General features: G+C 43.8%; 1 long non-coding RNA gene across 1 annotated transcript in view; it reads left to right on the top strand.

The window, feature by feature from the left end:
* Positions 1 to 2007: 2007 nt before the first annotated feature.
* The window catches only part of LOC144506473 (uncharacterized), a 70122-nt gene continuing 59273 nt past the window's right edge, over positions 2008 to 12856 (top strand). Inside the window, exon 1 of the long non-coding RNA XR_013499909.1 lies at positions 2008 to 2053. This is a non-coding gene — a long non-coding RNA (uncharacterized LOC144506473). The remainder of the gene's footprint in view (positions 2054 to 12856) is intronic.

Below are 12856 nucleotides of genomic sequence, written 5' to 3'. Positions count from 1 at the left end.
CATCGGTCGGGGCATTGAGGGTAATGCTGCAGCTGTACAGAATCTTAGTTAGGCCTCAATTCGAATATTGTGTACAATTCTGGTCGCCACACTACCAGAAGGATGTGGATGCTTTCGAGAGGGTACAGAAGAGGTTTACCAGGATTTTGCCTGGTCTGGAGGGTATTAGCTATGAGAACAAGTTGGGTAAACTCGGTTTGTTCTCATTGGAATGACGGAGGTTGAGGGGCGACCTGATAGAAGTTTACAAAATTATGAGTGGCATGGACAGGGTGGATAGTCAGATACTCTTTCCCAGGGTTGAAAAGTCAAGTACTGGGGACCTAGGTTTAAGGTGCGTGGGGAAAAGTTTAGGGGAGATGTGCGAGGCACCTTTTTAACACAGAGACACAGAGGGTGATGAATGCCTAGAACGCACTGCCTACTCCCCGATAGCAGCATTTAAGGGGCATCTCGGCGAATAGATGAATAGGATGGGAATGGAAGGCTACGGCGTCTGTAAGTGCATACGGTTTTAGTCTAGGCAGGCATCATGATTGGCACAGACTTGGAGGACCGAAGGGCCTGTTCCTATGCTGTACTGTTCTTTGTCTTTGATTGCATCCGTGCATTGAAGAAGACAGAAGGAGGCAGTTATCTAATTATCATTGCTTGAAAGATATGTCAATAGCATCCACATATCCTAGTGAGTCAAAATACCCATATATTTCCTTGTAATGTAGGATTATTCTTTGTAATTAGTTTTAAAAAATTTGTTTATGGAATGTAGGCATTATTGGCTATACCAGCATTTATTGCCCAAGGCTAATTATCCTTGAGAAGGTGGTGGTGAGCTGGCTTCTTGAACCATTGCAATTTCTGTAGTCTAGATACAATCACAGAATTGTTAGGAAGGGTATTCCAGGATTTTGACCCACAATGGTGAAGGAATGGCAATATAGTTCCAAGTCAGGGTGCGGTATGGCTTGGATCTTCTGCTCTTGTCCTTCTAGGTGGTGGAGGTTGTGGTTTGGAAGCTGTCAAAGCAGCCTAGGTGAGTTGCTGCAGTGCATCCTGTAGATGGTACACTCTGCTGCCATTGTGCATCAGTGGTGGAGGGAGTGAACTTTGAAGGTGGTTGTGGCTGGGGTGTCAATCATGTGGCCTGCTTTGTCCTGGATGGTGTCCATCACACTTGTGACTGGTGCCTTGTAGATGATGAACAGGCTTCGGGGAGTAGGAGTTTAGTTATTCTCTGCAGAATTCCCAACCTCTGACCTGCTCATATAGCCACAGTATTTATAAGGCTGGTGTAGTTCAGTTTCTGGTCAATGGTAGCCCCCAGAATGTTGATAATGGGGGATTCAGTGATGGTAATGTCATTGAATGTCATGTGGCAATGGTTAGATTCTCACTCATTGAGATGATCATTGCATGGCACTTATGTAGTACAAATGTTATTTGCCATTTGTCAGCCCAAGTCTGGATATTACTGCATTTGAGCGTGGACTGCTTCAGTATCTGAGGAATCATGAATGGTGCTGAACATTGTGCAAACTAGTTGAACTAAGTATGGGCTTAGTGCAAAGGTCACTGTACTATATCTGGAAGTGGGTGTGCCCACCTGCTCTTCTATATTGAGCCCATTTTGGCGTAGAGTAGGCACGTGCCAAAGGAGCCAAGCGACCTTCCCTTAGTTGCATGCTCACTAAAAAGGGGAACTTCAGGTTGATTTGGATTTAAAATTTTCTTTATCATAGTTCCTTTCTAGCAGGAGTTGAGTATTACCAATTTAAGGATCAAACCACTCTTAACCTTGACGATCCAAGGCATAATGTAGGTGAAACCAGGTGTCAAGGATACACAAAACATGACACCATTTCAGTAACTGTCCAAATTAATCCTTCCCTCATATCCTATCCTACATATATACATAAGCACTGACACTGACCAACTAACCAACAAAATTTGCGACAAATCAACTCTTTGCTGAAGCTAACTGTTCTTCTAATGTTTGTGCCTCGACAGATGTGGGAAGAATCCTGCTGCAGTGCCCTCCCTGGAGAAAACACCAGTAAGTTCACCTAGCCACAAGCTCATAGTCAGGCAAATGCCGTTATAGAACCATCCATTCAGCAGAATGTAGATCTGAGATTGAGGGTAGTGCACTGGGCAATACACAAAGATGTGTAAGCAGGAACAAAATTGAGGCAGTGTAGGAAGAATAGGTAGCATCAAGACAAAGGGTAAAATCACCTTCATTTACAGAAGCTAGACATCCTAATTTCCAGAGTTGAGCTTGTAAAAGAAGATTCTTTGAAATCATCAGAGGTTGTTGGATTCATTGAGGCATATGTCTAGGAGCTATATGGGTACTTGGGCACAACAGGGAAAACATAGGACTGAATATTTTGGTGAAGGATGGAAGTCCCACTGCTGGGGCTAAAATCAGCAGTCAACTCTGCTCCACAAGCAGCAGAACATTGGGGCAGCATTTTCCCAGTCAATAGTAGGATGATCACACAGTCCCCCAGCCCACCAAGAATGCAGCAGCGGCCCTCCCGACAGGCAAACTGCCTACAGGGGAGAAAAGTGGCCTTTAATTGGGCTCTTGTATGACTTAATTGGATACCACTGGGTGGCCCCCACCACTGGCAATATGCCATGGTGACAGGTAGACATCAAGCTCTTCTTTTGACACATTCCCTACCATATTATCAACCCTCTCATCTCCCAGCCTATTGCCAAACCATTTGGAAAATTCAGCCCATTCAGTCAGCATTGGAAGGAATGGCAGCTCCAAAACCAAACTGACATGAGTGGCTACCATATAGGTCTGGGATGCATATTTTGCCCTCAATTGGGTGGGATGAGGCATCCAAATGAGCAAAAAGATTAGCCAACTTCAGCAAGATCATTGACACAATGGTATCTGCTCAATAAGAGGTTAGCAAGCACAATATAGTGGAAGCCTAGGAGAAGGAGGCAGAGTGCTGGTATTCAGTGATGATTCTATTTCCCTAGAGAGGAGATTTAGAAACATCCAATAGGCCAGGTAGGTATTATTGTAAGGTTGTTTGGTGTCTCACTTAGAGGTCTGGAGGCTTGTAGAGTTGAACATTTATTAACAGATCATGAGTGTATACATCTCCAAAGTTCAACCTGCATAGGTGTTGTCTCCATGCTGGCTTCTGATGGGACTATTACAGTCATCAGTCTACTATCATGTGAGTCTCTACATCATACTGTAGCCTGAACTGTTTCCCCGGTTCCACATTAATGCTTACTAACCTGAACACCCCTTATACTTTGTGCATACCCAGTCAAAGAGAGTGATAACCTTGACTGACACTGGGAGTGCAATGCCTGCATTGCTGAGCGGCTGCAATGAAGCAGATCACATAGCTATTATGCTGTCTCCTTGAGAAGATAAAATCTTCAAAGGCACTGCTGTTCTGTAAGGTTTAAGAACATCCAGTGAGCAAATATATTCTTTAAGAGAGCAAGTGTCCTTCTCCTCTCACCCCAGTACCAAATTAATGCTCACCCTCCTCCTCTTGCACTAAATAAGCCAGGTGCAGTGATATTCCTAACTGAATCCTGATTTTACTGATGGGGGTCTTAAAACAGTCCTCAAATTTTTAAACAACTTGTTAATTTTCTGAGAAATGGCGACGGAAGTGTACAACTTGTAGCCTCTCCTTTCAAAATATCTAAAAGTGAAATGCTACAATTATAAACCTTTGCACCTACTTTTTAATGGGAATCTTCATTTATAGAGAAGAGCTGTCATCAATTGACACCCTATTATAATGTGCACTGCATACTAACACAAATGCTGTTAATTGCAACCCAAGTTCATTGTCACTAGATATCTGAAGGCAACAGAATCCAGGCAAAACCTTGAATCACAAGTCAACATCTTTCCCTAAAATTTGGTCCACTTTAGAAACTGCGAAGTGGAAAATCACCTCTATGATTTGCATTATATGTTGAATTTTGCATACTCAAATTGTAAAGCCAAAGACGAGGTCATCACTTTAATTTCTTTATATATATACGAAACTTAATCAAAATTGGACATAATTTAATATCTGTCCCCAGAAGTGGAGTTGCCACATTGTTGGGCAGGAGGGTGCAGAGTGGCGATTCCACCATATTTTCACCTTAATCCAATTAAATCTTGGCTGAGTAGGCTTGTGGGCAGCCTCTAGCCCAGAGGCCAATTGAGGCCCTTAAGAAGTCAGTAGCAGGTGGGGGAACTGACTGTCTGCGATGCTGCCCAGAAAACCTTGTGGCCTTTTGGGGAAGTTGGGGGTCGGTGGAGGTGGGGGAGTGGGGTTGTTCATTCTGTGCCTGATTATTATGAAGAGCATGCTTCGCAGGAAGCTAACTCTGTCGCCTGTTCAGTTAACTGATTATAGTATGCAGCCAGCACACTTAGATCACAATTGAGCGATTGCACATTTGAGAAATGGGTACAAAAATGTGAGAGGTCAACACCACTTAAAGCTATCCTGCACTCTTCAGCCTACAACTCTTAAGGGGGTGCTGCATTCTGGTTGCAGCAGGTGCTGGAACTGGTTGCAGAAGAGTGTGTTAGCAAGAAGGGAACCGCATTATAGCAAAACATGGCAGAGAAGGGTTCTGAGATTTTCCAATCCTCAAGCCTAGGTCATGCCCCTGCAGTGGAGAAGAAGTGCAATATATCTGTAGGAAGTCCTCCAACTAACATTGCAGAGATAGTGGGGCCAGATAGCTGTGGCAATCAATGTTAGCAGGCAAGACTCAAAGACCTAGACGCAGTGGCATAAATAGCTGAATGATCCCACACGAATGGTCAAGGTCAGCAAATACATCTTTGAATGCCACATCCCACCAACAGATCCACTAACCTCACCCTCACACACTTAGTACAGCTTCAAGCCTCTTACCCACATCTCACAATTTGCACACTTTATACTATTTAACCATGACACATTACCCAAACACATTGTACCACACTCATTGACACAGTTCTTTCTCTCTTGCAGGACAAGTGGCAGTTAACCAGAGGAAGCAGCACCTAACCAGTGTGTCACATGTATAACTGTATATCCCTTATCATTAGGAGACAATTGTTGCCATCATTGGAGTGACTTAGCTGAAATCACCACAGTATGCTCATACCTCATTCTCCTTTTCTAATTCCACTATATCTTCATCCCACAATCTATTCTGAGTTATAGGTGGCAGATGGTGTAAATTTGAAATTTTTGACTTTGCTCCATCCCCTCACCACAACCCAAGCAGTATGCCTTTCCCCTTTCAGATGCACACACATTGCAACTTGGCCAAACTTGGTGAAAGAGAATGAGATAGAAGACTGTGTTATGTAAGAAATACTGTCCTTTGCTCTTGCATTCACTACCAGCAGCCCATATACAGGCAGTGTAGGTACTATAGAGTCTAGCTTAGAAATGGGATCTTCTTGTGGTGAGGCCTGCAGTCAGGGAAAGGGATAAGGATAGAATAAGTGCCAGCTTGCTGGAGGGTGAGACCACACATGGCAGAAAACCTAGATGAACTCTTTGGTGGGGTGGCATTTAGCAAAGGGAATATGTATTGTAATGCTTGGTGCATTGACAGACCTCAGCTTGCTGCCATGAAGGCTCAGACTGCTGCTATTATAGCTGTAAGTCTTCAAAGGGTCTTGCATAGTATCTCAACAGTGCAGCAATCTGTGCTCCCACAGATTGCTAGGATTGGTAAGGTGCCAGGAGGAGTGTGGTGGCACCATTGAATATGAACCTGGTGCCTTCTCTCAGGGTGACAGCATTCAACCTCCCATCCTGCAACTCGACTAGTGGCCTTGCTGTTGTCTGTCGTCCTGGAAACCCATATTGCTACTTCCTATGCTGAGACGATGAAGTTCAAAATTGGGCTTTCTGGGGCTAGAGTTGCCCAAGTCATCCTGCAACTTTCACCACTGAAATTCAGCAGCTTTCAAGCCATCCTACAAACACTAGGGAGCAACACATTGGAGTGCCAAGACAGGCACTAAGGGAATGCATAATAGTGGTTAGTTTGCATTTATGTGCAATATGGCATGCTTTGGTTTATACATTTGGTTTGGAATGTTTATTTTATGTAGGTTATAGCTTTGACATGATACTGATTAGGAAGCTGTTATGATCAGTAACAGAGAGAGGCTAAGCTATTTGTGGACTTTGGAATAACAACAGAAAATGCTGGAGCTTTCCAACAGGTCTGGCAGCTACTGTGGAGAGAGAAACATTTCAGATCAATAGTCCTTCTTCAGAACAGGGGACTTTGGGTTTACTGGTACCGCATTTGGTTGAGTCAGTTAGAAACAAACCAATCAGACCAGAAAAGGGCTTGTGTAGGTTGCCTCTTCTTGTTCCCCACCATGCAGCTGGTGGCAATAGCTGTTCCTTCATGATGGTGAGATTTGAAAGATGCAGCAGACCACAACAAATCTTGGCAAGTTTTCTGCCATGTACTTCAGGACTGCTCCAGAGCAATCCAGGCAGTAGAAGCATTGTTTAAAGTGCAAGCAACATCAATGATCTGTTCTAACACATTTTTGTAACAACATGGTTTTCATTATATGTATGCTGCCCAAGTGTACTGAGATTGCACACCATCATTATGAACCATGTGGTTAATGAATTTGTTTTTTAATTCATTCATGGGGTGTGGACATTGCTGGTTAGGCAGTGAGCGGTGGTGAACTACTTTCTTAAACCACTACAGTCCTTATGGTGAAGTTTCTCTCACAAAGCCTTTTTGTAGTGATTTGGGACAACTGAGTGACTTTCTAGGTTATTTCAGAGGGCAAATAAAAGTCAACTTATTGCTATGGGTCTGCAGTCACATGTAGGCTAGAACAGGTAGTGATAGCAGACTGTCTCCCCTAAAAGACATTAGTTACCATATAGAGTTTTAGAATCATCCAATAGTTGCAGGGTCACTATTACTGACACTTGCTTCTTATTCACACTTTATTTCATTTAATTAATTGAATTTTTAAATTCCCCAGTTGCCATGATGTGGTTTGAACGCATGATCCAGACCATGTTTGGACATAATATCTACTATGCTATTGCACCACCATGTCATTGTAGTTCAACTGCAGATAGCAGAGCAAACTGCCACAGAATAATGGCATCATAACTGCTGAAAGGGTGTTGGGCACTTACTGGCATGATTTGCTATGTATGGTCATGCACCAACTACACATTAAGAAGGTGGAATCCCTTCTGGTTGGGATACATTACAGAATTAATAAGCAGCATTTGCACAACAATGCACGTGAAATCAGTACTATCCTCATAAAATCACATTCTCACTCTACCTGCTTGCCTTTGACAAGAGATAATGACATGTAAAATAAAAACAGAAAATGTGGGACAAACACAGCAGGTTTGGCAGCATCTGTGGCTGTTCAAAAATGCTGCCAGATCGGCTGACTTTTTCCAGCATTTTCTGTTTTTATTTCAGATTTCCAACATCCACAAGATTTTGTTTTTATTTTTAAAAATGAAATGTATTTAACTTTATTGGAATACAGAGAATCAGTAACCTCCCTTATGCAACACTGGATGGCAAATTGCGAGATGCTGCAAATATCTTGTGCTCCAGCCTGGTAAAACATGATGCATAAAGGTTTATGGTTACAGTCATTGGCAATATGGTACTTGCCCTGCTCGAGCTTGTGGCTCTAGCAGGTGGCAGATTCTCATGAAGATTTCCTTCATGAAGCGTAGACTTCTGACACACTGTTCCTCACTGAGGCTCAGGTTGGAGAATTGCTTCTCAACACCTTGATGACAGCCCTTCTTCCCCTCCTCCTCCTCCCTCTTCCAACAGCCTATCCTGCACTCTGCTGCCTCTGCTTATTGTCCCTGTCGTGCTGAAGGCCAAGAGGGTAATACAAACTATGTTACCCATGTCTGGGAGCAAGTAACGTATGCAGAATCCTTGGAATCAGGACAAAATCATTCAGAATGTGCCATACCACTCCCTGTAAACTTCAATGACACTGGAAACTACTAAATGTTTCTACATTTGCAACAAGAGCCAATAGAACATAATTAGCAAATAACCTGAAAGTAGTTGATGGTCCCTTTAAATAGCATTTATGGGGCTCTTCCTACAACTGAACATGTGTTAAGGCTGTGCAAGCTGGAACATTGAATTCCAAAATTACAGCATTGCTGATTGATGTCACAATCTGCCTATTCTGCTTATTTTGGACAGACACACCCTATATACAAGCTAATACCCTCACCAGATGTATATGGCGTGGACACCATTTTGAAGGCAAAGTGTCACCTGTGTATCTGGCTTTTGAGGCCACTATCTTGCATTCAGTTTTAAAAGTCTCCTATACAGCAGCAATGGCTGCTAGAAATCCTGCATTAATTTCTTATTCTAGACAGGTATCAGTGCAGTGGTGGCATGTGATTAGATATTCAAGGTGAGAAGCTAATAATCCATGAAAAGTTCTTCATTGGTTAAAGTCTGATTCTTTAGGTTTTTCCTAACACATCACTTACTGGTGTCACGCTTTTCTGTGGCTCATCAATGTGTCAGTTGTTGCATAAGCCGTGTTGTATTACACTGCATCTGCAGCTGACTGAATCTCAAAGACAGCGAGTCCTTCTGGGGAAGTCAATGAGAACAAGATCGCCATCTCTCTGCAGTATGATGCGTGGGTGAGGGAGTGTTGCTAATTGTAGACTACATAATTTATCATAACTGGGAAGAGCCTATAGTGATGCAGTTTTGCTTCAAAAGCTAAAGATCTGTATGAATTTCAAAAATCACATTAATTCTCAGAATTCGCTTATCAAATATAGTTCCTTGCTTGTATCAATTTAAGGTAGGTATTATATTTTCTAAAACAATCAAATATTCTTTTTTGGGTATGTAAGATTGATTTGAAAGTAATTCTGCTAATAGTTTACACTGCTGTTTCTTCAGTGCTGCCATCTTTAAACTATGATTCTCAGTGTAAAGCCCTTTACAGTCCAAAATGTTTCTTGCACATTGATTACATTTTAGCACAGGTACATTCCATTTAGTTTCCATGTTTATGTTTCATTATGTTTTGCTAAAATCTCCTGTCTTTTAATATGAACATAGTGGACTTTCCTTAACATCAAGTCTGATGCGATAAAGTTCTGGTGAATTTTCATATGCAATGCCACTCATTTTCTCAACAATAATTAATTTGCATAAATTTATGAGGTGAAATCACTCTTAAAATGACATTCAAGTCACAATTTCAGTTTAGAATCATTTAAAAACCCAAGGTCTGCAATTTTACAGAGACTGTGGACTTTCCACTGCCAGGGACAAAAGTGGAAGGTGAACCTGCTTAGGCAGGTGGCAAGACTCGGGTGCATTTTGTTAGTGGTCACCAATTAAGTAGCCATTATCGAGGCTGCCATTCTATTAAGGACAGCCTGCCTTCAGGAGCTGTTGGTCCCATCACAGGGTGTGGAAGTTCAACAGCCTCAGCAGTGTTACCACTAGCAATTCCTTTGCTGGGGCTGCATGTGAATACATGAGAGTACATCAAAGACAGCCAAGTTGGCCATGGTGAAATGTCAGAGGTTGCTGAGGGTAAGCGGCCCTGTTGCCCTGGGGGCTGCCTTTGCCACCAGCGAGGCCCCTTTGTGGGAAAATAAGTGTCCAATAAGGTGGGCCTCTTACCCTGGAGCTCACTGGAAGTCTGCCAAGGTTTACCTGCTGGTCTCCCCACACAGCAGTGGGCCATCTCTGAGTGGGCAAAATTCTCATGGAGGAAAGAATTGACCCATAATTAGCTAATCAACCAGCTCAAGTGTGCTCCTGGAGGGTGGCTGATCTACCACTTTTCCCACCATTGGTAAAATGGCATGGAGGCGGAAGGATTTTACCACTCTCCCCAATATCTTTCAGAGCCATTTTGCCAGCCTTCCTGCCTCCAAGCCCCTTACCATTGACCCAGAAAATTCTGGCCAAGGCTTTAATATTCCATGGGGATTTTACCAATCTCTTGTCATAACCCTAGTTGAAGAGTCAGGCTGTTACCTTGCAGGAGGCGATGGCTGAGTGGTATAATCGCTACCGGGGAGGCAATGGCCTAGTGGTGTCCAGACTATTAATCCAGAAACTCAGCTAATGTTCTGGCAAGCCGGGTTTGAATCCCACCACAGCAGATGGTGTAATTTGAACTCAGGAAAAAATGTCTGGAATTAAGAGTCTACTGATGGCCATGAAACCATTGTTGATTGTCGGAAAAACCCATCTTGTTCACTAATTTTTTTCAGGGAGGAAATCTGCCATCCTTACCTGCTCTGGTCTACATGTGACTCCAGAGCCACAACAATGTGGTTGACTGTCAGCTGCCCTCGGGCAACTAGGGATGGGCATAAATGCTGGCCTGCCAGTGATGCCCATGTCCCACAAATGAATTTTAAAAATGTTCCTGTATGGTGTCCAGAGTTATAACAGAAGATCACTGGAATGTTTTGGGCTCAAGCGTTTGATTGTCCTGATGATTCATAAGATAAATACTTCACCTGAGAAACTGTTAGACCTCAGCTTTGATCATTGGTCTCTATGCTGAGTTAGCTGATCTCAGTCAGTGCAGCAGTAGGGACATAACAGGTCTCAACACTGATCTCAGTCTAGAAAAATTCACCAAATGTTCCTAGTTTTGAATGCTATCCAGCGGTCCATTGAAATCAATTAAGGACACAATCCGATAAAGCAATGATATCCATCATATTGAATAGCCTGCTTAACACTTCCTGATCAAGGAGCTCACACATTCACCTCAACCAGCTGCACCCTTACACTGGACACATGGTGATAATTTGGGAACAGTTTTAAAAACAATCACAGTTCAACCCTTGAAGAACATATACCCTCAGTTGTGAGTTCTAGGTTTGTCATCATCCAGGACTGGTGTACAAAATAATGTTGTTTTCTGAACTGCTTTCTATCATCAAAAAGAGGCTCAGAATTAGCAGCTATCACTTTCTACATCAGACAGTCCTGGACCTTCAATGGGATCCAATATATGATTGGCAAATGTAGAGCCAAGCTTATTGGCCAACCAAGGGGTAGATGTGGGAACCACTTGCTGGTTCAGACCATTTAATGCTACTTACTAAAATTACTGCTTCTGTCTTGGGGGAGGGGGGCGGAGGGCAACAAAATTTTGAATCTAAGAGGGCAGCATCCTATCCTAATCAGCCACACTGGATTTCCAGTTGTGATGCTACTGTTTCTTTAAGAAATGTATCTTAATCATGTTTCTCTGCAGTTTTTTTTAAGCAAGCCTGTTTTTTTTGTACTGTTGCCATGATGTCCATTGAAGGCATATAATAGACCTTTTTGCTTATTTTTAATTTGGGCTGAATGTAATGCCTTGAAGTTTTACGAGTTTTATGACCCTTTTGAATTGTTGGGGGAAGACTGATTGACAGGTAATGGTCAGGTGGCTCATTCACAGAGGAATTCAAGCATTCATTTTCAATTTTAGTTAGAAGCTAACTACAAGCAGCATTTCCATGTCTCTCCCTTGTATTGGAAATTTAGCTCTTGGTGGCTGACTAGCTAGTATCTAGAGGCAAGAAGTACCTCTGTCTGGTGAAGTGCTTTGCTAGCTAAAAGCTAGAGGCCAGCAGTGGCTCTATCTCTACCTTGAGGTGTACTGAGAGCTTCTGGACAGGGGAATTCAGAGTTTCAATTCTCTATCCAAAGGACTAAGTCACAGCAAGTGTTGCAAAGCTGCAAGTTCCAGCATCACATGAGCATACTTACTTTCTGTGTTAAGCCTGGAACGGGGGTGTATGTAGGGGTGCTTGTGTTGGAACAGTATTTGTAGCTGTTCAGATTTATACGATATCATGGTTGTTTTTTTTTCTTGTTTGTAATTAGTAAACATTATTGCTAATTGTCTTATTATATGTTAACTGTATTCTTAATTAAACTTTGTTTGATAAAAGCTCCCTAGTGGGTCATTTGAAATCATACCTGGAATGAAACGTCTTATGCTTATCCATGCCAAACTTCAAAGTGCAAAACTCATAGCGGGTGATTCTCCCATCCCGCTGCGCTGCTTTTTTAGCGCAGTGGGCTGGAAGACTCTAGTGGCGGCCTATTTGTGCAATTCATGTTGGGTGTCCAGGGTTCCGCGCATCTCCCAATGCCAGATTTACGGCACCGTCAGCTCCAGCATGGGGCTGCCTTAGTATGTAACAGCTAATTTTAATATTAACAGGCCCAGGACTGAAATCTCTGGGCCTGCTAGCCTCTTCCACACGCCCCCCCCCCCCCCCGCCCCACCCCCACCAGGAGTGGTTCACTCCAGCCGGGGGTTTACTATAGCTCCCCACGTGTGAGGAGCTGGCAGCCTGACCCCGCTGGATTGAAGTGGCGGAGGCAATCGAGGCCCCCTAGAGGGTCGGGTGCCAGGGGGTGTCCCCTGGGCATTACCACCTTGACAGTGCCAGCTTGGGGCCCCTGGCACTGCCCAAGGGGCAAAGTGGCAATGCCAAGGGGCACCTTGGCACTGCCCAGGGGGCATCTTGGCACTGCCCATCTGGCATGCTGTATGCGGGGCCTAATGGGAGGCAGGGACTCTGGGGGGGCAATCGGTGGAGGTGGGAGGTCCCGCTGCCACTCTGCAGTCGGGATCAATGGGGGAGGGAGGGAGACCAGTGATTGGGGCTGGCCATCTGGATGGGGAGGTTGGGGTGGAAGCAGCTTGCTGGGGGTTCAGAGCTGCATGGAGAGATTGGCACTGTGGGGGGGGTGGGGTTCAGGACTGCTGGTGGGGAGATTGGGGGGTGAGGACAGGAGATGGAGGCGGGCC

This window comes from Mustelus asterias, chromosome 17 (assembly GCF_964213995.1).
Source record: "Mustelus asterias chromosome 17, sMusAst1.hap1.1, whole genome shotgun sequence".
Taxonomy (NCBI): domain Eukaryota; kingdom Metazoa; phylum Chordata; class Chondrichthyes; order Carcharhiniformes; family Triakidae; genus Mustelus; species Mustelus asterias.
This window is presented reverse-complemented; position numbering and strand designations above follow the sequence as displayed.